Source organism: Ambystoma mexicanum, chromosome 3p, assembly GCF_040938575.1.
Source record: "Ambystoma mexicanum isolate Mex_15411 chromosome 3p, UKY_AmexF1_1, whole genome shotgun sequence".
NCBI classification, from domain to species: domain Eukaryota; kingdom Metazoa; phylum Chordata; class Amphibia; order Caudata; family Ambystomatidae; genus Ambystoma; species Ambystoma mexicanum.
The window spans coordinates 509,366,225-509,390,704 of NC_090925.1; the positions used below are offsets into that span (position 1 = coordinate 509,366,225).

The following is a 24,480-nucleotide window of genomic DNA, read 5'->3' on the forward strand; positions in this document are numbered from 1 at the left end:
AAACTCGGTACCAAAAAGCGACATCAGGAATATATACAGCAGTCCTTTAAAATCGATGAGCCATGTTCTTATCTCTTTAAGCTTTGTAGACCGAGGATGGCGAGATTTTGTCATCGCTGCTTAAACATTACCTACATATGATTCTACGCAGAGCTGATGTGGTGTACAATACGATGAAAGACTCTGCCGCCTGTGCTTGTCACAGGTGGAAACCAGGTGACCTACCTTGACTCAATGTAGAGATCTGGAATTACAGTATCATAAGACATTTTTTGACAGAACCTGATGGTATACATAATCAGGTTTGGAGCAAATTCACTGGTTATAGCTGGTGCAGGGTATTATCCTTTGGCGGGAGGCTGTGAAGCTGATGGAAGGGGGCCTTGTCTGCCAGTAACATAATATGCAGTATCTTTTTTTTTTTTTATTGATTGGAAAGGCCTGTTGATATTTTATTTCTATCGCGCTTGTACACAAGTGTTTCAGAGCACAACAAGGCAGGGGAACGGGGGAGAACAAAACAGCGATCTTACTAGGCCCAGTGACATTGAGAACACGCAAGTGCATGGGAGAGGGGGGAGGGGAAAAGTGCATGGAAGGGGGAGAAGTGGAAAGTGCGAAGCAGAGGAGAAACGGATAAATAACAATAAATAATAAAGGCAACAAACAGTGGTAATGCAGCCAGCAATTTGCAAGTGCTAGGTTTAAGGCAGCAGGCAGGGTAGGTCTGATAAGTGCAGGAAGAAAAAGGGGTGGCTGTATGGGTACAGAGGCAGACCCCAGTGCAAGGGTGACCCGGAGGCAGTGCGGGAGGGTGGTGGGGTGAGCAGGTACCTGGACCCGAAGGACAGAGGGTGGCCAGGTGCACGGTGCCAAGAGAGAACAGATCAGGGGAGAGGGGGAGCGAAGGCAGAAGAAGAGGAAGGTCTTGAGGTGCTCCCGGAACCGGAGATGGTTCTCAAGTTTTAGAGTGGCAGGGAGGCTGTTCCAGAGTGAGGCCCCAGCTGAAGACTGAGATCTACCCCCAGCTCGTCTCTTTGAAAAACGACTGACCCTGAGGGAGTTGGAGGTAGCGGAGCGAAGAGTTCGAGAGGGGAGGTATTTGCAGAGGGATAGCTGAAGGTATTTTGGACCCAGGCCCCAGAAAGTCTTGTGGACAATGCAGAGGGTTTTCAATTTAATCCTTGCATCCCCTGGCAGCCAGTGGAGAGATTTCAGAGCTGGAGAGATACGATCCCAGGACTTGAGGCTAAGAACAAGTCTTACAGTCCTGTTCTGGATTAGTTGCAGAGGGCAGAGAGTAGAGGCAGGTAGATTCAGAAAGAGGCTGTTACAATAGTCCAAGCTATAGAGAACCAGAGCTTGGGATACCATGAGCTTCTGGGGGAAGGAGCGGAAAGGCAGAGTTCTTCTGAGGAGGTGCAGTCGGAAATCTGACTTTTTAGAGACCTCGGAGGTGGGCGGAGAAGGAAAGGGTGGAGTCAAAGATGACCCTCAGGTTCTTAGCCTCGCAGGTGGGAGTAGGAGGAGGGCCATGGGAGGCCGGCCAGAGAGTGAGGGGAAAGTATGGTGAAGGTGTGCCGATGAGGAGGATCTCCGTCTTGCTGGCATTCAGACAAAGATCATTGGCAGCACACCAATCTTAAATGGCAGTTAGGCAATCGGAGATGAGAGGAGGTGGCAGAGGGCAGCCTGAAAATGAGTTGAGTGTCAGCGTAGCACTGGGAATTTGAGCAGAAAGTGGCAATGCAGTGGGCGAGAGTTGCCAGGTATTGGTTGAAAAGCCAAGCGACCGGTTTAGACCCCTGGGGAACACCACAGGTAGAGAGGAAGATATATGAAAGGAAGGACCCATTGGACCTGGGAGGGTCAATCTGAGAGGAAAGAGGTCAGCCAGGCCAGAGCCTGATCAGTGATACCCAAGTTTTCACGGAGACGGTTGAGCAGGATGGTATGGTTGACCGTGTTGAAGGCAGAAGAGAGATCGAGGAGAATGAGGACATAGGGAATGTTAGAATCAAGGTTGGAGAGAAGATCTTCACGGATGTTCAGGAGAGCAGTTTCCGTGCTTCTGGCAGCACCGAAGCCAGACTGGTGGTCATGGAGACAGCCAACAGAATTGGAATGAAGGTTAAGCTGAGAGATGGCCAACTTTTCCATGAGTTTGCCAAGAAAGGGAGTAATGGAAATTGGGCGATAGTTAGCTGGACAAGAAGGATCAGCTGTGGGTTTCTTAAGAGGATGCCCAAAGGAGTGCTTCAGAGGGGAGGGAAGGATCCAGAGGCAAAGGAGTGGTTGTAAAAATGAGCAAGGGCCGGAGGGAAGGTGTCAATGTGGTCCTTGATGGTTTTAGAAGAACAGGGATGAACCTGTTTTGAAGAGGCTTTCATAGATCGGACTTGTCTAGCGACCTCGTCAGGGGTCAAAAGAGAAGGACGAGAAGGATGGTGGCTAAAGGAGGGTCAGCTAGCACAGATGGAGATGGAAGAGGGGTGTGGGTGGAGAGGGTGGACAGGATGTCCTGGGTTTTTTAAATGAAGTGAGAGGCAAAGGCATTGCAAAGAGCCTGGGAGGCAACAGGGAGTAATGGACTTTCCAGTCGAACCGGAAATATTAACATTATGATTTACGATTGTTTTGCATAATTGTCTACTCTGTATTTTGTATAAAGCTGTGTTTAAGGTTTATTTTTTTAAAATAATACACAAATATAGAACCTTGGGCTGAGAAGTTGTCAAAGCTCAGACCAATGATTGATGATCTTCAAGTTGACTGGGCAATTTACTCTTTGTAGGTAAGGTGCACAATTTCAAGTTGAAAGCAACTAGTCACTGGCCCTAATTTTGTGAACCGAGGGTAGTACATGTCACAAGTACTGCCAACGCCCCCATGCCCACCAGACATCAACAGGTGCGTCTTGAGCCACCTAGCACCGACCATGTCAAGTACATTCTTTAAATTGTGATTCAGTAGTAAAGCGAGATATTTCACTCTGTCTTCCCAAGGAAAGTACAGCAATTTTTGATCAGTGCACAATACATGAGTGAGAAAGCGTTTGTTTACTTGCAATGGCTTTATCCACATTTGTCAAACGTAGGTGATGTATAGAATTTGGACCACGTGAAGACATGGATTTTGATCCTGCCTTCGTCATAACTAACATTTTGTGACCATCAACAAACCACTTTTTTCTTTAGTTCCTTTCTCGACTTATGTGGCATAATAGAGCATGAAACAGTGACATTAGATGCTAAATAAAATCTTAATCAAAAAGGGAAATGGGCGTATGTGTTTGCTGAAGCAAAGCAATCTGATTTCCAACTTGACCAAATTGTGACCCCTCGGAAAATCATTAGGTCACTGCTTTGTTCGTTTTTGTCGATTTGTTTGTCACTGACTGCTGAAATTGGCTAGGAGATTGCTCCTTTGGGCTGGGCTATATTGAGGATAGTATCCTCCATATCTATTTAATCCCACTTAAAGCACTGGATAAACCAGCTCACCACTGGATACACCAGCTCACTCGGCTATCTTTTGTTCCCAATTTCATATGACCCTGTTAAACTCTTAATCTTTGTTACTTGTTTTTACGAAGTGCTTGATTTTAAGATAACTTCCTAGAACCTTATTGAAGACCTTTCAGCCCTTTTCACCACTGGGCAGACACTTAAAGAACGATAATGCATTGAGCCGTAGTATACTGTTGGAGGCAACTAAGACTGGACATAAGAAATGTAACTCGTAGCACCTTCTTTTTGTTAAGGTTTGCTTTGTTTAGTTTGTGCATGCTGACGTTGAAACATAAAAGTAATTTTCTGGTAATGTTCCTGCGGATATTTTTTGCTTTAGTGAGGTATATGCACACTACTAAAAAGCAGTCTTCTGAAAATGTACTGTGGTGAGTAAAGCACATTTTTGTGCTCGATTGCAACATTACATTTTCTGATGTAATGTTGATTTTGTGTGTTGCGTAGTTTCTCACCTTTTTAACCGTTGTGGATACGGTATGGCTGAAGTTGAAGGGCAGGTGTGCAGTTTACTATAGCAGAGACGCACTGGAATTAGAAAAAAAATGTGGGGCCCATTAAATTAATAGGTTAAGAGCTGACTTGGATCTGCAGTCAGCCGGCCTGACATCTTGCCACCATTCTCTTCCCCCTAAGCCTTTAACATATCCCATCCTTTGCCTCAACACTTTCTTTGTACCATCGGACCAGCAGGAGTCCCTGTGAAGGTGCACAAGCAAAAACAAATTCTGTTTTTTTTTTCTTTCAATTACAAAATTAAGTATGTTGGGCTGCTTGGCTTGATATTAAATTGCCCTTTTACTCTCCCTGCCAGAGAGACTTTGGGACAGGCAAACGTGCCTGGTAACAAACCTTTCTTTGACGAGACCAGTCAGGAATTTGTCATCAGACATTTAACGTGGCAATAATTTGTTACTCGCCCCATTAACATTCCTGCTCACCAATTGGTAGTGACAGGAGTACGTTTTGAGCCCCGTTGAATGTGTAACTGCGGGATCGGAATGGTCTATTTCCATTTGGTATGGAGGCTCTGGCAAAGAATGGGGTCTTACTAAACGCCACCAAATTAGTTTTGAAGGGCTACTTTGGGAGCAAGCCTCTTCAGTGCAAACTCCCACGTAGAGCAATGCACGTGTGTACGGATTACACTTCTGATTTCCCACCATTTACCTTATTTCATATCGGCAAACTGGTAATGGCACTTCCGAAACTACATCCAATCACACCGAAGGTTTCTGCCCTCCTTTCTTAAAGAGCTATGCACAGCAAGGTTTACATCATCTGCAGAAGGGCGCTATATAAGACCACTTTACATTACATCCTTCCTGGGTAGAGAATCATCTTTTTATTAACTCATAAACCAACGTTGCAATATTACAATTATTGCTTATTTTCACGAACCTGCTCAAGACTGTTTTTCAACCAATCACTTTGAAAGAAAAATAATAGCAACAGACTAAGAACTGTGCACTAGAAACGTGTTACTTCACAACAAGCATTTTCCTAAACTCTTGGCTCTACAATCTGTGAGAAACCAAGCTGACTCATGAACCCTCTCCTGCCTAGTGCTGGTCGGCACCTTAATCTCAGTGAAATCTACCACCATGTTGTATTAATTTGATTTGGCACAGGTTTCCAGGACATTGCCTTCGGGCTCCTTTCTGGAAGAGACCGATTGTAATGAACTTGAGGGTTGAATCAAAATCGGACTAAATGTTTTTATCCTTCCAGCATAGACTGGTTTACAGAAGCCTTTTGGTGGCCGCAAGATTCTCTCCAGATACACGGGTGTCTATTCCGGCAGATGCTCATGAGGATTCTGGACACAGGCATTGTGACCCACAGATCTTCTGTCGACCTTCAGTGGACCTAAAAATATTCAGGATGTCTGTCAAATCCTCGTGGGAAGTTCACAGCCTTCCTTCACAAGACTGCAATTGCCATTAGTCACTAATATGAAGATTTTGTGCCCTGGGACTGTTTTCCTTTTTACATGGAGCCAGTGTTCTCTAAGCTTTTGGAATCTTAGTCCAGGTAGGTGTCCATAATTGTGAGCTTGAGATGATGCTCCAATATCACCCACTTTGAGACACCAGGCAGTGCTTGCATAAAAAATTACCTTGAGCACGGTCAACGATTTGAGGTTGTGGTGCCTAGTGGGTGTGCTGCTTGGTATACTCTTGGCACTGGTGATACCAGATAGGATGTTCAGTCACTCCACCATCAATTGTGTTGGTGGCTGTCATCAATGATTTACAGGCCAGCCAACAATCCTTCCCGGCCTTTGAAAGACTATTCAGAACATATGAAGCACATATCAATTGGTGCCACATTCCATCCCAATGAGTTGCAGAGAGTACCCAACTCTACTGTTCATTTTGGCTATGACCGTGTCCTGGTTATTTTATGAATATCGCAGTGTCGTTCCAGGAGTCCTTGTGAAGCTGGCATTGGTAGGTGTTTTCCCTAGACTTGTATGAAATTAACTCCTGAGCTCAGGCACTGCTTTTTCAAGTAAGGGCTGAGTAGTCATTAAAGGTTTATGGTGGGTGGTCCAGCAGATGAGACAACCCCCCCCCCCCCCCCCCCGAACCCCTTAAGGGCATGACTTTGCAGACAAGGTCCTGTCTGGCTTACTGAGTCTTGGGAAGCTACACAATACTCACTTCGGGATAAAGCAGGAAACGCCTAAAATGTCATGAACGATGGTAAAGATTGTTTTGGGAAGTTGAGCACAAACCATTAATCTGGATAATAGGCATGCTCTTAAGACGAATGGATGTCTGTGCCCAGAGCCATTGGGAGAAATTTGTTTATGTATTATGAATCTGACATACCTGTCTCTCTGCCAGGTCCCACCAGATGGAATGAAGGGCAATATGGACAGTAAGTGAGGGGACCTGTATAATTTCTCTCACCACTGAAATAAAGGTAATATTGATGCTATCGAACAAGCTGAATAGTGAGTATGCTAATTCACCTTTACATCAAGGTGAATGAGCTGGTCCCCTTTGATGCAAGATATACAAGTGGGAACTCTTCCTGTGCTTTGGTGATGGTCCACGTACCGGGTCTTTAATTATGGGCCGAATCTAAGTGGCTGTGTTTGCCAACTTATTGCAAATTCAAAAGGCAGTGTTTTTAAAATCTTGATGTTGTGGCGGTACCTCTCGTGGATAGTTCACTCCTCCTTCACCTGTACTACCAGTGAGTTTACATCTATTTGACCAAGCACTGTAAAAATCAGAAGTTGGATGCAATCCCATCCAAAGCCATTGTACACTGCATCCAACATCAAAATGTATGTTTTGTGAAGAGACGTTGCTGTGATTGAAACGGAGCACTAAAAGCTTTTTTTAGATGGTTCGATTTATACAAAAAGGTGTGATGTTTAAACTAACGGAAATGCATGCAACTAATGACACTACCGGCCTACCCCCTTAAGGCAAAGTAGACTTTCGAATAGTGACACTCTTGGTTTGCAGACGCAGGGCTCTGGCAAATGACTCTGCAGTGAAATATCAGTTATTTAATTTCTCTCAAAAAGGGAGGCAGTGGCTTACAAGTCACTAGAACCGTTTAAGCTAGGGGGACATTTCCACATATCTTTAATCTGTTCTTTCATGGTTCAACAGTGTCAAGCCAGGCTTCTAGTTGCTTTACTGGAATAGTGGTGTTAAAGTTAGATTTCCCATTTGTGAGTCTGCATCGACATGAGTGCTTCCAGTGGATAGAGTCGATGGCTTTCAAAAGGTCGTTTGCATTTGGGTCAAAAGTATGGATTGAGTCAGTGCTCCAGGCGCAGCAAGTCTGTTGCTTCCATGGATTTGAGGCCATGTTGATGCGCATTAATGGGTTGACTGTCTGGATGGCTCGAATGGCATGTATGCGATCATCGTACTTGAAGTGCCAAATGCACAAACATGACTACCTGCAGCGTTTTGATATGCATAGAGCATGGTTGAGCCGGTTCAGTGTCTCTCGGTGGTAGACCAGCTTTGGGTGGCTTTTGTGGCTTTCTGGGCTTTGCAGCTGTGGGCAAGATGAGTCTTTGTCTTCCCTTCCCAACATGGAAAGTTTGTGCAGAGCACTCAGTTTTCTACCACATCCAGTGGGCAGAGTCCTGGGTACATGTGGTCTTGGTTGTAGCAGGCCTTGTCCAGACAGCTGACCAACACGAATAGTCTCTTGGGCTGGTTAGGGAGAACAACTTGCCTCTTGTTGGGGCGGTCTTAACCTCTTTGGCAGAGGACTTTGGAGCAGACTGTCCCCAGGAGTTCAAGGTGAACAAACCCTTTAAGAATTGTTCAGAGATAACTAAGGGAATGCTTCCACTCCCATCCCCCTTTATATAGGCAAAATGCCACACAGGACTGGTCCATGGCAAGTCTGAGGATCGAAACCAGGCTTCTGTAACTAGTGCCCTTTGCCTGTTCGGGTCATGCCGATTGTGGTGGGACTACAGGAAGTAGGGACTACAGGAAGTAGGGAGAGGATGGACAAAGTTTGGGAGCGCCAGCAAAATCCCAGCGGGCAAGAAAACTCTGGACTGACGCCTACTCCCAAGTTTCTCTAACTCCTTCCACGGTCTACATCAGGAGGACTAAAATAATCGGCACCCTCGTGAGAGGTGGCCTGGTAAGCGGTGGCTATTGTAATGACGGGACTGACTTAGTACTAGTTCCCAGTTAACCTCCCCAACCAGATAATGTTTTGGGTACATCCAGCTTAGATGACTTTATATACACAAGGCCCTGCATTGAATGAGTCTCTGGTCCCCAAGCTGACAATACAATTACTACTTGTGTATCTGTGATTATAGTTCTAATTGAAGCTATTCAAGAACGTGTGTTGGACTGACTACCCCCCTTCTGCCCCCCCACCCCCGAAGAAGAATCAAAAGATCTGAAACTCATTGAGATAGAAACTTTAGAGTTCGAATTGAATGAAAGCTAGAAATCTCTAGAATCTGTAATTATTATTTTTATGTCGTTTAAACATCAGGATTTGTACAGGGTGCAAAATTGGCACTGGGCATTGTCTAGTGATAGATTTTACTCTTGTGAGTAAAATGGTGTGCAGTGTATGTACAGAATTGAGGTGGAAAGTAACTTTTTTATGGTTGGCTAATAGCTTTGCAACTTGTATTTTTGTACCCTGTCTTTTATTTAAAAATAGTTTGAGCATACTGATCTTTGCTGTACTATGAACCTTAACTCTATGAACCTTAAAAACACTAACTCAGTCATTTAATTGCACATTTAAGGGTTGGGCATGGGAAGTGATCTTGGAAGGTTTCCCATGTCATTTTCGTTATGTTATTTCAGCACACCAGGTGTGAAACACAGCGAGATACATTTAGAATTATGTTTTGAAGCAGAGGTGCCTATAGTTAAAAGCCACCCCAATCTGCGGAAGTTTGGGTTCTAGCAGCTGGGTTTTGGAAGGCACATGTGACCTTTGAACAAGCTCTGTCGCAGTGGCTGGGGATGTCAGGATACAGTCACAGTAAAGCTAAATGGGTCCACTATTCATTTGTGCATTGAGCATTATGAAAGTGGAGTATGACGAAGCCCCCTTTCACTAATAGTGACCCGCATAATTTACTCAAAGATCAAAAAAGCTCACACTTTTGCCCACATCAGATGGTTTTCAGCCAACGCAGATCCCTGGACACATCTCTAGAAGGTGCTTTGAGTGTGACCTTTGAGTTAACTTGCAAGGGCCCACTTGCTGAAATTACTGAGCATGCCTCAAACGGACCCAAAAATGGCCCCTCACTTACCCCTGAATAATGCACCTTTTCCTTGCACCTGTGTAATGGTTGTCTTCAGTGGTTACTCGTCATTCCATCACAGTTGGTGTATAAGTTAGTGTGCACCAAGCATGTGTCTTTGGTAACGAGTGGCTGAAGTGATCACCACTATTTTGGTGTCATACATAGTGTATTGTAACCCTGCCAGGCGTGACAAGATCATGGTCTGTTGGAGGTAAGGAAAAGGGGTGAGAAAGGGAGTAAAAGTAATTTATTGAATAGTGTTGACTGGAAGCAAGGTATGTTTGGTATAACCTAAGGAGCTCTACCACTGCATATCTGTGTATTACGGGGTGATGCATAGACTGTCATGTCTTGACTTCATGGTTTCTGATCTGCAGCAACAACATGGTGGGGAAAGTCTTGTTTGATGCGAATTGGTGTTGATCTTCACACAATTGTAACTCGTGGTTTGAGAACGGTTACTTTTTGTTCTTTTTAGTTGCATACATGACTACTCGAAGTGCAATTAACAAATGTGTAGCTTATGAATTGTCCACTTCTGACAGCGTAGCTCCTCTTTCTCTATTGTGCTCTGGGGTTATTCGGATAGCCAAGCAAGTTGAAGGCTATCAGATATATATATTGCACAATAGCACATTTTTATATCGATATTAATCTTTCTGTGAACCCAGAAGCTCTAACATTAAACCTGGGAATCTTATACAGATTACCGTGGTTAAAATGTCAACCCATCCGATCCCACCCTCTTTTGGCCTCTTCATAAACCTGGACAGTTTGTCCCATCTCCTGAGGGGAGCACACCATTTGAGGCTAGGTAGGTGAGCCTGCTTGGCAAGAACCTCCCTCAGTGTCTGGGCACTGGGCAAGTGCAACCTCACTGGGAGTGACTCCCCTCTTGGGGACCAGAACTCCGATTCCAGTCTATCAGGGGTGGCCCCAGGACTCGCCAATGAAAGTTACAAAAGTAGCCAAAAAGTATGCAGGCAAGAAGTAACGCAGGTTTATTCAGGTCCCAGGCGCAGCTGGGATAGCTATAATCAAACAGATCGCGGAACAGAACTGCTTGGAAAGGTGCTGTGAAACGCACCGAAATCTAAAACTTTTAGAACACTCAAGCTAATTACCATTAGTAACTTTGCAAAATGAAAAATCTCCCCACACCAAGCGGATTGGTGCTCTCACAGTATACCCCTACAGAAAAACATGCAATGTTTGTAATTGGGTCCACAAACCTTCCCACACTGCCCTTCATTATAATGAGACCTCACAATGCAACCCCCCATTTCCCACATCATAATGACAATTCATTGAAACATTTAAGATGGCCAGCGGAACTTTATCTGTCCCGGTCATCTCATCGAAGTTCTCATGAGAAACGCTCTCTACCATGGCACTGTCGGAGCCTTGAACCACAGACTTACTGCTATACAAATGTTGCATATTAAGAACTCTTTGACTTTCTTCTCTGGAGAAACGTACTAAGGTGCAATTTTTGAAATCGCTGTTTCTTTTGACTCTCATCTAAAAAAATAAATAAAAAAAATTGCATTTTCCGATCATTTTTAAGTTATTAAAGGTTGCGCCCTCTTTGCCTGACCGCTGCACCCATGGGCTCTAGTCTGTGACCTCAAAAGAATAAAAACACGTGTTTGCTTCTTAACATATCCTCCTGGGATTGTGGGACCTGCAATCTGTTACCAGCCACTGCGGCTTTGTTGCAGATTAATAAAAAGCGAATGCACGTTTTCTGCAAAAGCATGTTAGGCCTGTTTAACGTGTTTCAGCCTACCACTAAGTTTGGTTATACTGACCTGTGCCCTTGCATGCCTTTTATATGCAAGTTACTTTTATTTTGGGCTTGACTTGAATAACTGTTAAAGGGAGCCCCTCCCGTTTTACAGTGCTACTCTTGCAATTAAGTGCACACCTCTTTACTGCGCAGAATTTGCATTTTAATTACAGTGGTGAACTAACTCACAGTCCAGAATATATTGTCTGCCTACATGGGAGTTGTAAAGAATGTTGACCCTGTTTTGGATTCACAGAATAGTGACATTTCTTCAGGTAATGCTGAAACCCGCCTGAATATATATGAGAGATCGAGAGATCGAGAGATCCCTGAACACCCCACTAAGTGCATTAGCTGCCAAGCAGCAGACCCAAGGTCGTTGGGAGAGGGGAACAGTGTCATTTGAGGCTGGCAAAGCCACAATGGTTACGGGAGCCAAGAAAACCTGAATGGGCAGACTCCCCACTGAGATGAAGTCAGCCTGCCAGAAGACTTTGGGAAGTCCAAGAACCACAAAATATAACGGACATCACTAGAGAGAGGGAGAACCTGGAGGGCACTAGTCAGTCCTTTAGTATATTACAAGAACTTTGTCAAGCACCAAGTCCGACATTGTATTAGGAAAACCTTTTCTTCCTGGAGAGGGAGAGAATTGTTTAAAATTGATAGGCCCAGTTAGCTAATGGGGAATTGGACTAAACTATTCCTTTTGAACTTTGTCGCGCACTCTTTCTTTTAGGTGGTTAGGCAGGGAACTTCCCTCATATCAGTAAACATCTTAGTCCGAGTCCTCCTTCTGGTTTGCTACACAACCCTTATTTTTTCCCCCTTATGGGGAGTTTTCCTAATGGTATTAACAGTACTCGCAGGAAATGAATGCATTAGGATCTCGCAATAATAAATCGGAAAGGAGAAAAGAACAAAAAAGAGAAGGAACGCTCGCGAACTAAGTGAGCAAACGGATGGACTTATGGCACACGAGGGTTCTCCCACCTGGCTACGGATAAGGACATCATGTCCAGAGAAATGGACATCCTTTGCTGGCAAGAGACTAGGCTGTCCGTCTCGCTAGTCTACGACGGCTACAGTTCTTAAATCAATCCAGCCTTTATTGGGCAAAAAGGCAAGCCTTCTGCAGGCCTATTTACATTGATTAAAAAAAGGAAGGGTTTTTTTTTTCCTGGTGGATTCCATTTGCCCCAACCACTACTTCAGGCTACTTGTGGCAGAATGGGAGGGTCATCCCCCGCCAGCCTCATCTGGTTCATTATTTTAAACCTCTACTGGAACCCCAAAGGGATCGAATCAAGCACGTTTTTTGCATGCTTTTACTGACACGATAGATTTAATCTGTGTGGGCGATGACCTTAATGCACCTTGTTTGTCCGGGGTGGAATTGATGAGTTGGTGGGCCAAAAGGGACCCAGAAACAAGAGGGCTGTGGCTTGGTTTGAGTTAATGGATACCAGCCACTTGCACATGGGAAATCGTTTCGATGAGGCTGATTGCCAACCGGCAGTAACCTGGACAAACTGGGTGCATTCCTTTATTCTGAACTGTTTGTCTGCCCCAACCTAAACAAACGGGTCACCTCTTTAAGAATCCTCCCAAATAAATACAGCGATCACTCCTTTTTGAGATGGAGACCCCTTTGCGAATTGAGCTATGGCAATTCCCTCGAAGTCTTCTAACGGACTCAACTGGTTGAGACTCGGGAGAGAAGATGTCAGAGCTCTAAATTCAACCATGTAAATTTAGGGATCGGAAAAGAGGGAGTGAATTATGCCCCGCTGTTAGCAAACACCTCGAAAGGTTTGGGTTGCTGGCACGGCCATGATGCTGAAATGGCTAGAGAAAAAACAAGCTAAGAAGAGACATGGGAGATCTGAAATGAAAAAGGGGGAGGGCCACAAGCAATTTAATCGCAAATAGAAAACGAACCTTCAGAAACTGGGCAGCAGCACATATTGCTGCAGTTGGGCTCTGAGGCTATGCTCGCTACAATAATGAGACACGCAAGCCACATGGGAACTAAAAATCATGCCACTGTCAAACATGGTGCCAGAAAATAAATGGCTAGCACATTGTGAGAAATCATTCACTAAAAAGGAGGGTGGCTGGCCCCTAACCTTTTGAGGATGACTTGCTAACACTTAAAGCAAGCAGACGCAGGGCCCAGGCCCGGACAGCATCACACATATGATGTTAGAAGCAGCCAAAGCTATAGCGTCCTTCATGTGTTCTGTATTTAAAAAGATATGAACTGAGACAATTCAAAAATCGTGGCAGTCTGCAGTGATTGTCCCAATCCATAAAGGAGGCAATACGGCACCCTGAAAACTACTGCCCTTATCATCCTTGTAGACTACGTGGGGAAGATGAAGATCTTTGGGGGTGGGTCCTGCTGGCCACCTGCAAAAATGGATAGAGATCACTGGTAGATACGACACTAGACGAAATGGATTCACAATGGGTGTGGGGATGGACTTTAATTTGTTTCTATTAAAGATAATCAAGGGGAAAATCAATTGGAAAAAAAGACAAATGTATATGGTCTTTTATAGACCTTTTTAAAAAGGCATTTGACAGTGTGGACGGGGAAGTTCCCTCGCGAAAAATTTAGTTGTCATGAGCCCCTGGTAGCTGCTATTAGATCGCTATACACAGGTACCAACAGCAAAATTGGGTTCAATGCGCAAGGTTTTTTATCTGACTCCATTACCACGCAAAGGAGGCTGAAACAAGGTTGCCTGCTTGCCCTGACCCTTTTCAACTTGTTTTTGTCGGATTTACCTGTCACTTTGAACGGGCTGAACGCCTTTCCACTGAACAACCACCTCGTCCTTCTAGACCAAACCCCCATTGGACTCCAGCGAAGCTTCAATGCATTGCTGGCATACAGGAGGGCTAATTGCCTGGAAATGAATCCAAATAAAACGAAAATTATGATATTCGGCATTTTAAACAAGAAGGGTTCCTCTGGACTCAAATGGTTTTTGGAAGGGATCCCCTTAATAGAAACCCAGTTGCTGACCTATTTGGGGGCCCTCGTTAACAGGAAGGATGATGGTCCCAGGTGCTTGGCCCTAATATTGACATCCCAAGCAATATTGCTCCATAGGAGATTTGGAAAATTCTCCCTAGAACCAGCTATTACTTTGTTTGAGGCTACAGTAACTCCGGTCTTGATCTTTGGTGCTGAGGGGTTTCTTTTACATCTTACAAGGTTTGGGCATCGTTAGAAGGAACTTTTTGAAGAAGGCTCCTAAAACTGCCAAATTTGATACCGACTTCAATTATAAGATACGAGCTGGGCCTTATTTCACGGTTTGCGAAAAATGGCCTGGAAGTCGTTATCGCTATTTCGTAAATGCCTATTGGTGTCTTGTGCACTTGAAATTCTGAGCATAGTGACTGGTAGGATGGAGCCTGTCGTCCTGGGACAATGGGAGGGCCGATGCAGAGCTCTGTTGGAATCGTTAAACTCTAACATTGAGGTCTTATTGTCCAATCCTCAAAAAATAAAATAAAATCTGGGTGCAAGACTAGATTAAACCCCTTGAGAATAGAAACGTCCATCGGATGCAATTGGCACTGAGCAAGGAAACCAAGGCATACGGCATAAGCCAGCTATACCTAAAGCTCTTCTTGTCCCCGTAGTATAGAACTCATTTCATGAAACTAAGATTAAATCTGTTCCCCACGAATGAAATCCTGAGGCTATATGGCAAATCAAAAGCGAATAACTGTAGATCCAGAGGCCAAGTTGAAACACTGCAGTATGTCCTGATATGCTGCAGGGGGGCTGACAGAAATTACAACAAAACACCTGGGAGATTGCATTAAAAAAAGGCAATGGGAGGCCGAGTTTCTGGTGATCTTTGCTTCTATAATTTTTGAAGGAAGTGTTTTATTTGTAAAATAGGGGTGGATTAAGATTTGTAATGTGCTTCTTTTTACTACTTTTCTTCTCTGCATGTTGGGAGGGAGTGGTGGGGACCTTCGGTCGGTTGGATGAAATTGTGTGGGATTTATTTTGCAAAGTTTTTTTAAATGCGTTGATAAGTTTGTAATACACTATGTAATAAAAAAAATAGGATCTAGTTTGTATAAATGATCTTAAAGTGCAGTTTCTGCTGCTCTTGTGACCAGCCAACATATCGGTTTGTGGTTACAGCTACACTGGAAAACAAAGGCACTTCCTACGTCAGTGTTGCAATATTATACTGTCTTGTTGTAGAGGAGAACTGGTTGATTGCGATCAGTTTGTTCCCTGGTGTGCCTGAGATGAAGGGGTAGCGGTACAATGGACTGCTAAAGTGTGTCCATGTTCATATTGTACAATGTCCACGCTTTTATGGCAAAGTTGCTGCTAGTTTCATGTGCCCTTTTACCGTTTCAGTTTGGACAGCATTGTACATGTGCCACTGCTTTAACCAGAATGTTATTTCATAATGTTTTTTGTATGTGTACGGTTCCGAATAAGGTTTGCTGTGGGGGATTCAGGTCCAGCTCCCATCTTAATGATCGTACTTTAAATAATTGTGAACAATTTGGCCGTTGTTTTAGCACAGGAGAACTTGTAGATGAGAGCTAAGTGGGTGGCAAGTATGATTCTTTGCTGTGCCAGATCACCCTGCCTCTGGAGCTACATATCCCAAAACAATCTTCTTGAAGGCTACCATGCTGATGGCATGTTTCCAGTAGAGCAAAACAAAATGCCCCTCACACCCCCTTGCTAGCCATGCAGAGTGGCTCCCCCAAGCTGCTCAACAAAACACCAGCTCCTCCTCCTTGGCCTGCTTGGAAATCCACCAGCATTATGCACGGTAAAGATACCATAAGAAACCTGTTGATGCTGCCAATATATGCCAGTATCCCCATGGAATAACACACTTGTTGGCTTTAACCCTAATGCCAGTAAATACCCAAAGCCTCAGATAGAAAAAAATCTTAATGCTTGCTTCACACATGTCCCGCTCTATTCCCGCACCGTGTAAGAACACTTATGTTGATGTTGCCCGTAAGTGCAATGCCACAAGGAAAACCTGTTCTTGCTGACTGCACAAATGACTGCTTTTCCTCCTCCCCCCACATGGTCATCGCTCCGCCCCAACACTTTTAATGCTTCATGGGACCACCCCTAGCCTCCTCACCACAACTCCCCTTGCTATTTTAATGGAGTAACAGTCTGGCATCCCACTTATCGGTAGGGCTGCAAGAGTCATTCGGATGTTGTCGGTGTCCTACATTCTAAGGGACAATGCGCACATGCCATCTTAGACACGCACACATGGTAATTGAGTACCCCACCCTACAGACCTAAAACATTAATGTACTGGACTATTACAACTTGGATACCACAGCCATTGTATCCTAGCAACACTGGGACACAAGGCTCCCCTGCGGGCACAATGATGCTGTTCTCAGCACAACTCCTACAGAAGTACTTGCTTCCAGAGCTCAAGGTCTGCACGCATCGACGCAGTAGCAAAGCTATGTTCCATGTTTCCTTCTCCACTAACCTTCTAAGATTTAGTAGAGCTCCTAGAGGCCCTGCAAATGGTAGCGAGTGCAGCATAAATCCCAGTAACACAGCTTCGCCGTCACCTTTCCAGCGATGTGTATTGGTGTCCCAACCTCCCCTTTTCTGTATCTTTCATATTTCCCTGTTGAACACATTCCCAGCTTTTTGAATGGTAGCAAAGGGTCTTTGTTCACAGAAGAGAGATGCTCCCTTTACTGAATGCAAACAGATTTGTGTCCCCCACGTATACTATTCAAACCCCTCCCTCAACTTGCAGGTACTTTGTTTTAGTTGTGTCCTGTTAATGTGTGCTTCTGGAATGTATGATGTAGCCGCCTGGAACATAGTTAAATGTTGGCAGTGTTGCAGCTCAATGTGATGGTCTCGAGTTGGTGTTCTCCTTGATATACCCTGTAACTACAGAAGAGGAAAAAAATCTAGAACACCGTACCTGAGCCTATAGAATAATTCTTTCAACCAGCTTTCATATTTTGGCGACTCTTGCCTTAAAGCCCAGGTGAAAAGCATTTGTATTTTTTTTGTTGAGGTGAGTAGCCATGAACCCCTCTGCCCCTCAACCTACACCATAACCAAAATCTAACCTATGAAGTAACTCTGACTTCAGCGTATACACAGAAGAAAACCAGGAGAAAGAACAAACCAAAGCTGCTTGCCGTTGACCCAAGAGGACGAAAGGCAGTACCTCCAATTGTATCTCTGCAGCCCTGTTCAGCTAGATGGAGTGACGCAGACGTTGCTGCGTTTGCAGTAAAACCTCCAGTGACACACGTGGTTTACCGTCTGGTCACCCACCTGTGTTCTGCGGTAGCAAGGAATTGTTTGCACCCATTGTGATACTACCTTTGGCTTGGCACCTAGAGATGAAAAGTGGGGGATGGAGGGCAAAGTGTAGGGGCAGACCTGCCAAAAGGTAGGGTGCCCCACCTTCTTGAGACTCTTGCTGTGGTTCGGCACAGTTGCTGTTCTCTGGTTCCAGGGTGGGTCTAAACAGCACCGTTCCACAGTGCCATTGGCCTGTGCTCAGTGTATTGCTGGCTGTGCACCTCACCCCACGCTTGCAGGTGCTCTGCTAGGCTCTCACCCCGACTTCTGGATGCAAACATTCGACTGGCACAGCGTGTCAAGAGCCTGTGATGTTTCACTGCTATTAATGCAATATTGTACCCTACGACTGAGATCCTCCGATCTTGGGAGCAGCTTGTGTCCAGCCCATGTAATGTGATTTTCATCGATTGGGATAGCTAACTCTATTTAAGCAGTGACTGCTTCAAAGGCAAGCGTTCTTGTTAGGCAAAATCCACCAGTGACTTAAGGTGGATGTCGTCCTCGCCCCCCACCCCCTTCCTGCACTTAATTTATGCTTTGCTGTGACCTTGCTTGTGTATTGGTAAGCAGTGGGGTGTAGGTAGGAAGGTGGGGAATGCTACACGAGTGACGCCAATCCAGCGGCTGTCACATCTCTAATGGGATTGGGGGTGTTTGATTGCATTAAGTGACCGCGGCAAACTGACTGGAAAAAAACAGCCTGCATGTGGTCACTATTCATGTGATCAAACACCATGCCCACCCGTACTTACCTGCTCGCTTGCCGCCTGATCCGCATCAACCCTATGGCGTCAGATCCGTCACTTTAATGTGGGTCGGATCTGATGCCGCAGGGTCCCTTTTTCTTTTTTATTCCGTCCCCCGCCTCCAATATAGAGTAAGCATGGGGCACCCCCGATCCACATGTTCGTTATGTATTAGCCAATTTGACCGAATATATGCAGTTGAATGGTAAAGGCCAAATTCAGTCAAATGTACCATTCGGCCAAATATATTCGGTCAAATATGCATATACCCTTTTAATGGCGATAAGGCAGATTCCATAATGGTTAGAGGAAAGTTGCTGGCCCATTAATAATGAGCGTTTGTTACTATATGCATCATGCAAATTGCAGCCACTTCAAGGGTTTTTTCTCCTATTGTACTGCTGCATAACAGTGATATGGGTGAGAGTGAACAGTACATGTGGTTGGTTGTATTTACCACTTGGTGTAGGTTTACAACTGTAAGAACAAGTGTAGCACTATTTGAAGTCTTCTCATCTGGAGTTTACGATGGGTTCGCTCAATGCGAGTGAGGACCTGCAGTGTGGCTGCCTAATGTTGAGCTGAGCGATTGGTCCTCTGCCCACCAAGCACTTCACCTCACATGGTAATCTTTACCATGTTTGGTCTTTCCAACGTCATTTGCCACTCGTCTTAAAGCTAGTTTAGGCGTGTTACCCAACCCATGCTAGCCTTTTGGGCCCAAAGTCTCTTCCACTTCTAATGGCTGGCACATGCCATTAGATGGTCTTCCATGTGTCGCCCTTCTAATGTGCCCCCTGTCTCCTATGAGTTGTGTGCCGCTGCATGAAATGGCCTTCCCTACATTGTGATTGTGGCTAGGAAGGAGGTGTCTTAACCCACCAATGTTATCTGGATCCCTGGTTGTGATTGTGTGTGAGGAGGGGCGATGTTGTATCATGTTGATGTGGGTGTCTGGCATGTATTACAATTCCTGTATCAGGGTTCAAAATTGAGATTCAATGAGCAGGAACTAAAACTAGCTCCTGCGTGTTGGGCATCACCAGGCGGCAGGAGTGACCGTTGGGGAACCAGCAACAAGTACCCAGGGCACCACGAATCTAACGCACACTTTTACTTTTTGCACACAATGTTTGATTCATTGCGTTTACACGTGTACTAGATGCCTCCTAATTATTCTATAGTAGCATTCTCAAATAATTAAAATTAATGTCACTTATGCATGTTTGTAAGGCACAAATTGCTGAGGTAGCCAAAGGTTGCTCCTGGCAGCTGTAGCTTTTAAGCGAAGGAGGCTGTCCTAGGCTAGAAGCGGGAGCTAAATGGCTCCCAGCTCCCCTCAATTTCAAACACGGTTGTATACAACAGAGTGTAATGAGTGTGCTGCTTATGCTCCAAAAATCAGTTTGTGCCTGGGAGATTCAAGATGGCTGTAATAAATGTTTTTGGGGACACACTGGATTATTAATGAACAGCAAACAAGGGTATTCTGAAGGATCCAGATATTAGGTTCTTCCATTAAGGTCACTCGAGAATTCGGCCTTTATCATTTCTGGGGACCACAAGGCCTCTCGGGTTTTAGGGCATCCTCCCTTTGTCAAGTGTCACTGTATCATTGGGGGCCCTCCTTCACTTTTTCTCCGGGATATAGGGCCCTGCCCACTTTCTAATCACTGTAGCTGACCCCTGAACTGCGTTCACAGGGCTCCCCTCTTCTGCCACACACACACACTCTGTGGCAAGTCACTCACTCCTCACCCTTCCTTTCTCTTGGGTCTACGCTCTTTCCTACGGTCACAAAGGCTCTCCTCTAATCACTGGAGCCAAACCCCCTTTGGTGGTCCTAAGGGCTCATCTTATCGCTTGAGGAAACCCATCTTTTAGGGTTCAGGGGATCCTCTTGTCTACTGGAGCAGACCCCACTTTAGAGCTTAGGTGATCTCTTTACCCCTTCACTGGACCACACCCCTCTTCTGGGGTTCAAGAAATGCTCTCCACCCCACTGCAGCAGACCCCACTTTGGGGGTTCAGAGGGCCCGTCTTCCACTCACTGGAGCACACCCATCTGGGGTTCAGGGGACTACTCTCCCACTCTAGCACAACTCTCTTCTAGGTTCAAGGGGCTTCCTTTCTCTGGTGCTTTCCAGTTTCCTCCGTAAACTATTCTCCTCAGATCCCAGTGCAAAAGACACTGTTTCTCTTGGCCTCCATTATAAAGCCCTCACTGTCTTCCTAATGGCTGAGGCAAACCTTTACATTGATTAGATAACCTACCAATTACAAGCCAGTGGAAGGAAGTCTCTTGAGGCTTTTTGCCATCTTGGATCTTAGTCTCCATGCGCAGAAGAAGCATGTGTTGGCTGCTCTGCTCTTGCTGCTCTCTTGCACTGAAGTTTGCTCTGCTTTTCTGATGAAGAGGCCCTCATGTCACAGGAAATCCTCTAAGTTCCCACTTGTGCAGTCGTTTTGCATTTGTGGGGGAAAAGGGAGGATGCAGCATGGGTGGAAGAAATCCTTTCTGTGCTGCTGCTTGGCATACATTTGGGGTTTTCCCATTTGGGGAACTACCTGCTGCTTAATGGGTCTCTCTGGATGTGCTAGTGCTTTATAGGGGTGTCACGGTATTAGTTTTATGACGGTACGATAACCTTCTTGCCAAATGACGGTATATCATGGTTATCGCGGTATAGAAGGTGGAGTTAACCAATCTTAACAAATATTTTCTAAAAAGGTCATACATTGTCAGATTTATCATCAAACACAAAACCAGGCATCCAGGGCCAGAATTGGGCTTTTCAACATACTTTCCACTGAAATGCCACACCTTGCTTCCACCAAACACAAACACGCATGTGGAGAGGAGGAGGGGGGGGGGCCCTGCTGCGACTGGCAAAGCAAACTGAATAGCTTTTCTTAAGTGGTCATTTAGGCTTTTAGCTCCCCCAGTACCTAATGGTGAAGATGAACATGTTGCCATCTTTATAGCCTGCATGCCACAGATCAATGGAGGCTGATGGTAGTATATGCTTGTTCGCACACACACGCACGCTCTCTTTACGTTACAACCTTTAGTTTACTTGGGGGCCAAAAGGTGTTCAGTAATCACGGACATCTTACCCTTTGGTATGGCAGCAGGGAATACCCACAGATGAGTGAATTTCGCAGTGTGACTTATTATATGTAAACTCAATGATAGAACCACGGAAATCCCCTCATTGTCATATGTTTAGCAAACAGTATCCATTATAAATATATAAACCCCAAAGCCGCCAACCCAAAGTAAACCCTTTTTCCTTCTTGGCACTGTATTTATTCTTCCTATTGCTAACATACTGATTTTGTGTCAGGCACGTGTGGTTTATGGAATGGCATTAAAAACTGCTCCAACTGAAACTACTTGGCAGACGGCACATCCAACAGTGCAAGACCAAGACTGTGCAGCACTTGCTTACTGCAGCCTTTTCAAATCAAATTGAAAAGAACACTTAACGGTATAGACAGTATACTGGTATAAACAATGTGACGGTTATTATTGTTCAATTAAGTGGCTCACGGTATCTTTAACGGTATACCGTTATACCGTTACATCCCTAGTGCTTTCCCATAGCTTATTTCCCTGAAAGACTCAGGAATATGTTCTGGGTTTTGGATTTCTAAGTCTGAGGCATTTTGGGAGCTGTAGTTCTGAATACCCAGTTTCTTTTGGACCTGGTGGTTAGTTGCTGTATCAGGGATTGGAACAAATTGGGGCTGGTCCTCGGTCCTACTTGCTGGCAGACCGTGGACTGGATGTGCTGTTGACACTGACTTTGTCCCTAGTGGAAACTGTTTTTTTTTTAATTTACAGTTGTTTACTGGACACTTGACAGTTGTAGAGTATGTACATTCACTATGCATGTAAAACACAATTCAAGAAAATATAAAGCATTCAGGTGTCAAAATGTTTAATGGCCACATAAGTGGAAATCTAGTATTGCAAGGAGACTTCAGTAAAAATCTCCAGCATAAAAAGTATTACCAAACTTAACTGCCATAAAATAGGGACTTGCATAATTCCGGAAGAGAGAAAGTGAAAAAAAAAATTCTTGATCTTCATGGAAGGATACTGCGCTAGTTTACTTCTGCCGCTTATTTTTTTTAGATCTTGTTGATACACTAGTTGAATGATGCTAACAGATTAATCCCATTGAATGACCATGTTGAGGTTCATTAATGACACCACTTCACAGGGTACAAGGTGAATGGTAATTAAAATAAGTCCTAAATAGTTTAACGGGGGCGGGGGGGCTATGTGGGTGGACCCTCCTTGCTGTACAAAAAATGGAGAGGGAGGAAAACTCACAAAAAAGCACGTTTTCAAGATAATGTCAAATTCATATAATTGAATTGTTGATATGTTTGGGCTAATGTATACTAAATTAGACCTCTGAGCTATAGCAATGATGGACTCATGTTGAATATTTTGGTTTTTACAAAGTACTTCCTAACACCACCTTAAATCAATAGGCAGCGGTGTTGCTAGGTTTGTAAAAGATCTGGGGCTATGCTAATGTCGAGACTCTGGGCTAGCTAGGCTTTTGATTGTAGCCCCTGAGCTGCTATCCTGGGCTACAACCAAAAGACCCAGGGGCTATAGTTCACACCTGACACTCGGGGTGAACTATAGCCCCAAGTCTTTTGGTTGTAGCCCCGGATAGAAGCTCAGGGACTACAATCAAAACCAAGTTCATGTGGGTTAATAATGCTTAGGCCCCTACATTCGTGCCCAGTAAAATTCAACACTTTATTTTTGAGCTGATTGGCACATTCTCAAACGGACACTAATATTATTGGGCCAATGCTGTTGGACTGATGTGTATGCATTTAGACTGTAATATAAGATTGTAAACCTCAAATAATTATTAGGTCAGATAGTTTCACCTCAGAAGCTGTGGAAAAATCTCCCTACGGCGAAGCGGCGTTCCAACCAAAAGGAAAGACACAACTCCATAGTGGTAGTTGTGGCAGAGTAGTCTGGCGGCCCAAATTGGAATTCTGCCCCAACAGCTTGTTTAGAGCGCAAGTCAAGGCTACACGCAGTTAAGTGGTGGACACCTCCCCCTTGGTTCTTTGAGAGGCAATTTGTCGAAATAAGGAAATTTCATTTCATGGATTTAACAATTTAGTACACTTTTAGCCACTACAAATGGCGGCAGCAGCAGTTTGATTCGAACCCATTTCATGCAGTTCTCAGACGAGACACTTCTCCAGATTTCATTGTGAGCAACATCCCTGTGAAATGACTCGTATTGCTATTTTACTGAAATGGGAATAATTGTATTTTTTGTTTCAAATGTGCACATATATTAAACTGCCAGTAAATTATAGGAAACGCAAATGCTCATTTGTACAGTGCACTTTGATTACGAAAAGGCTAAGAGTTCATTTCATTTGACTTCACTTGTTGCATATTGTAATTAGCCCAGAACCGTCTGCATTTATTTCTTGCATTAACTTTTTTGCACATATGCCCCGCTTCTAGCCAGTAAGATAGATCAGCGGGTTGAGTGCTCTCTGCTGCGCTCTGTGATTCGCAGGTACGAATCTTGGCAAGGCTAACTTAGTCTTTCATTCTTCTAAGGTTGAGTACCACTTCATTTGATATGATAAATGTATGTACAAATGTTCTATGTACAGCACTATATAAATGACACATGAACATTATCAAAATCATTATTTATTCAAGTGAGTGCTTGTGGTACTCAAAACAGCACCAACCCCGTTTATGATGAGTGTTGTATTTTTATTTAAAATGTTTATTCTGCTGAGATGTACATTCTAATTTTGGACACTTGCTCAATTAGTAATTCATCTTTATCGTGCCCAGTACATGTTTTGTGTACCTTGCATCTTCAATGTTCCGTTTTAATGTTATTTGTTCGGACTATTAGTGTTGTAATTCCTTAACATGAAACGCCTACTCCAAGAGATGCCGTGCTTTGCTAAATTTTTACTTGGCAATTGAGGCATACTGCTTCCCAGGAGGAGGAGGAGGACCAGGAGGAGGACTAGAGATAGTGCCATTGTGATAGACATGGATGACAAACCTGCTAAGAGTATTTCCCATCTAGTGCCACCATTAATGTGTGAGGAGAGGGAGAGTAGAGGGAAGATGAGTCCATAGATCTGGAGAGGGGACAGAAGGAGTATATCGGTGAAAATCTGGTTGGAGGTTGCGCCAACATAGGTATTTGCGATCGGTAGGCCAGGGTTAGTGGTCAGGATGT

At 44.5% G+C, this 24,480-nt stretch overlaps 1 protein-coding gene across 1 annotated transcript in view; it reads left to right on the forward strand.

Annotated features, from left to right (window-relative positions):
• The window catches only part of PEDS1 (plasmanylethanolamine desaturase 1), a 378,660-nt gene that overhangs the window by 25,785 nt on the left and 328,395 nt on the right, over nucleotides 1-24,480 (forward strand). The window lies entirely within an intron of this gene.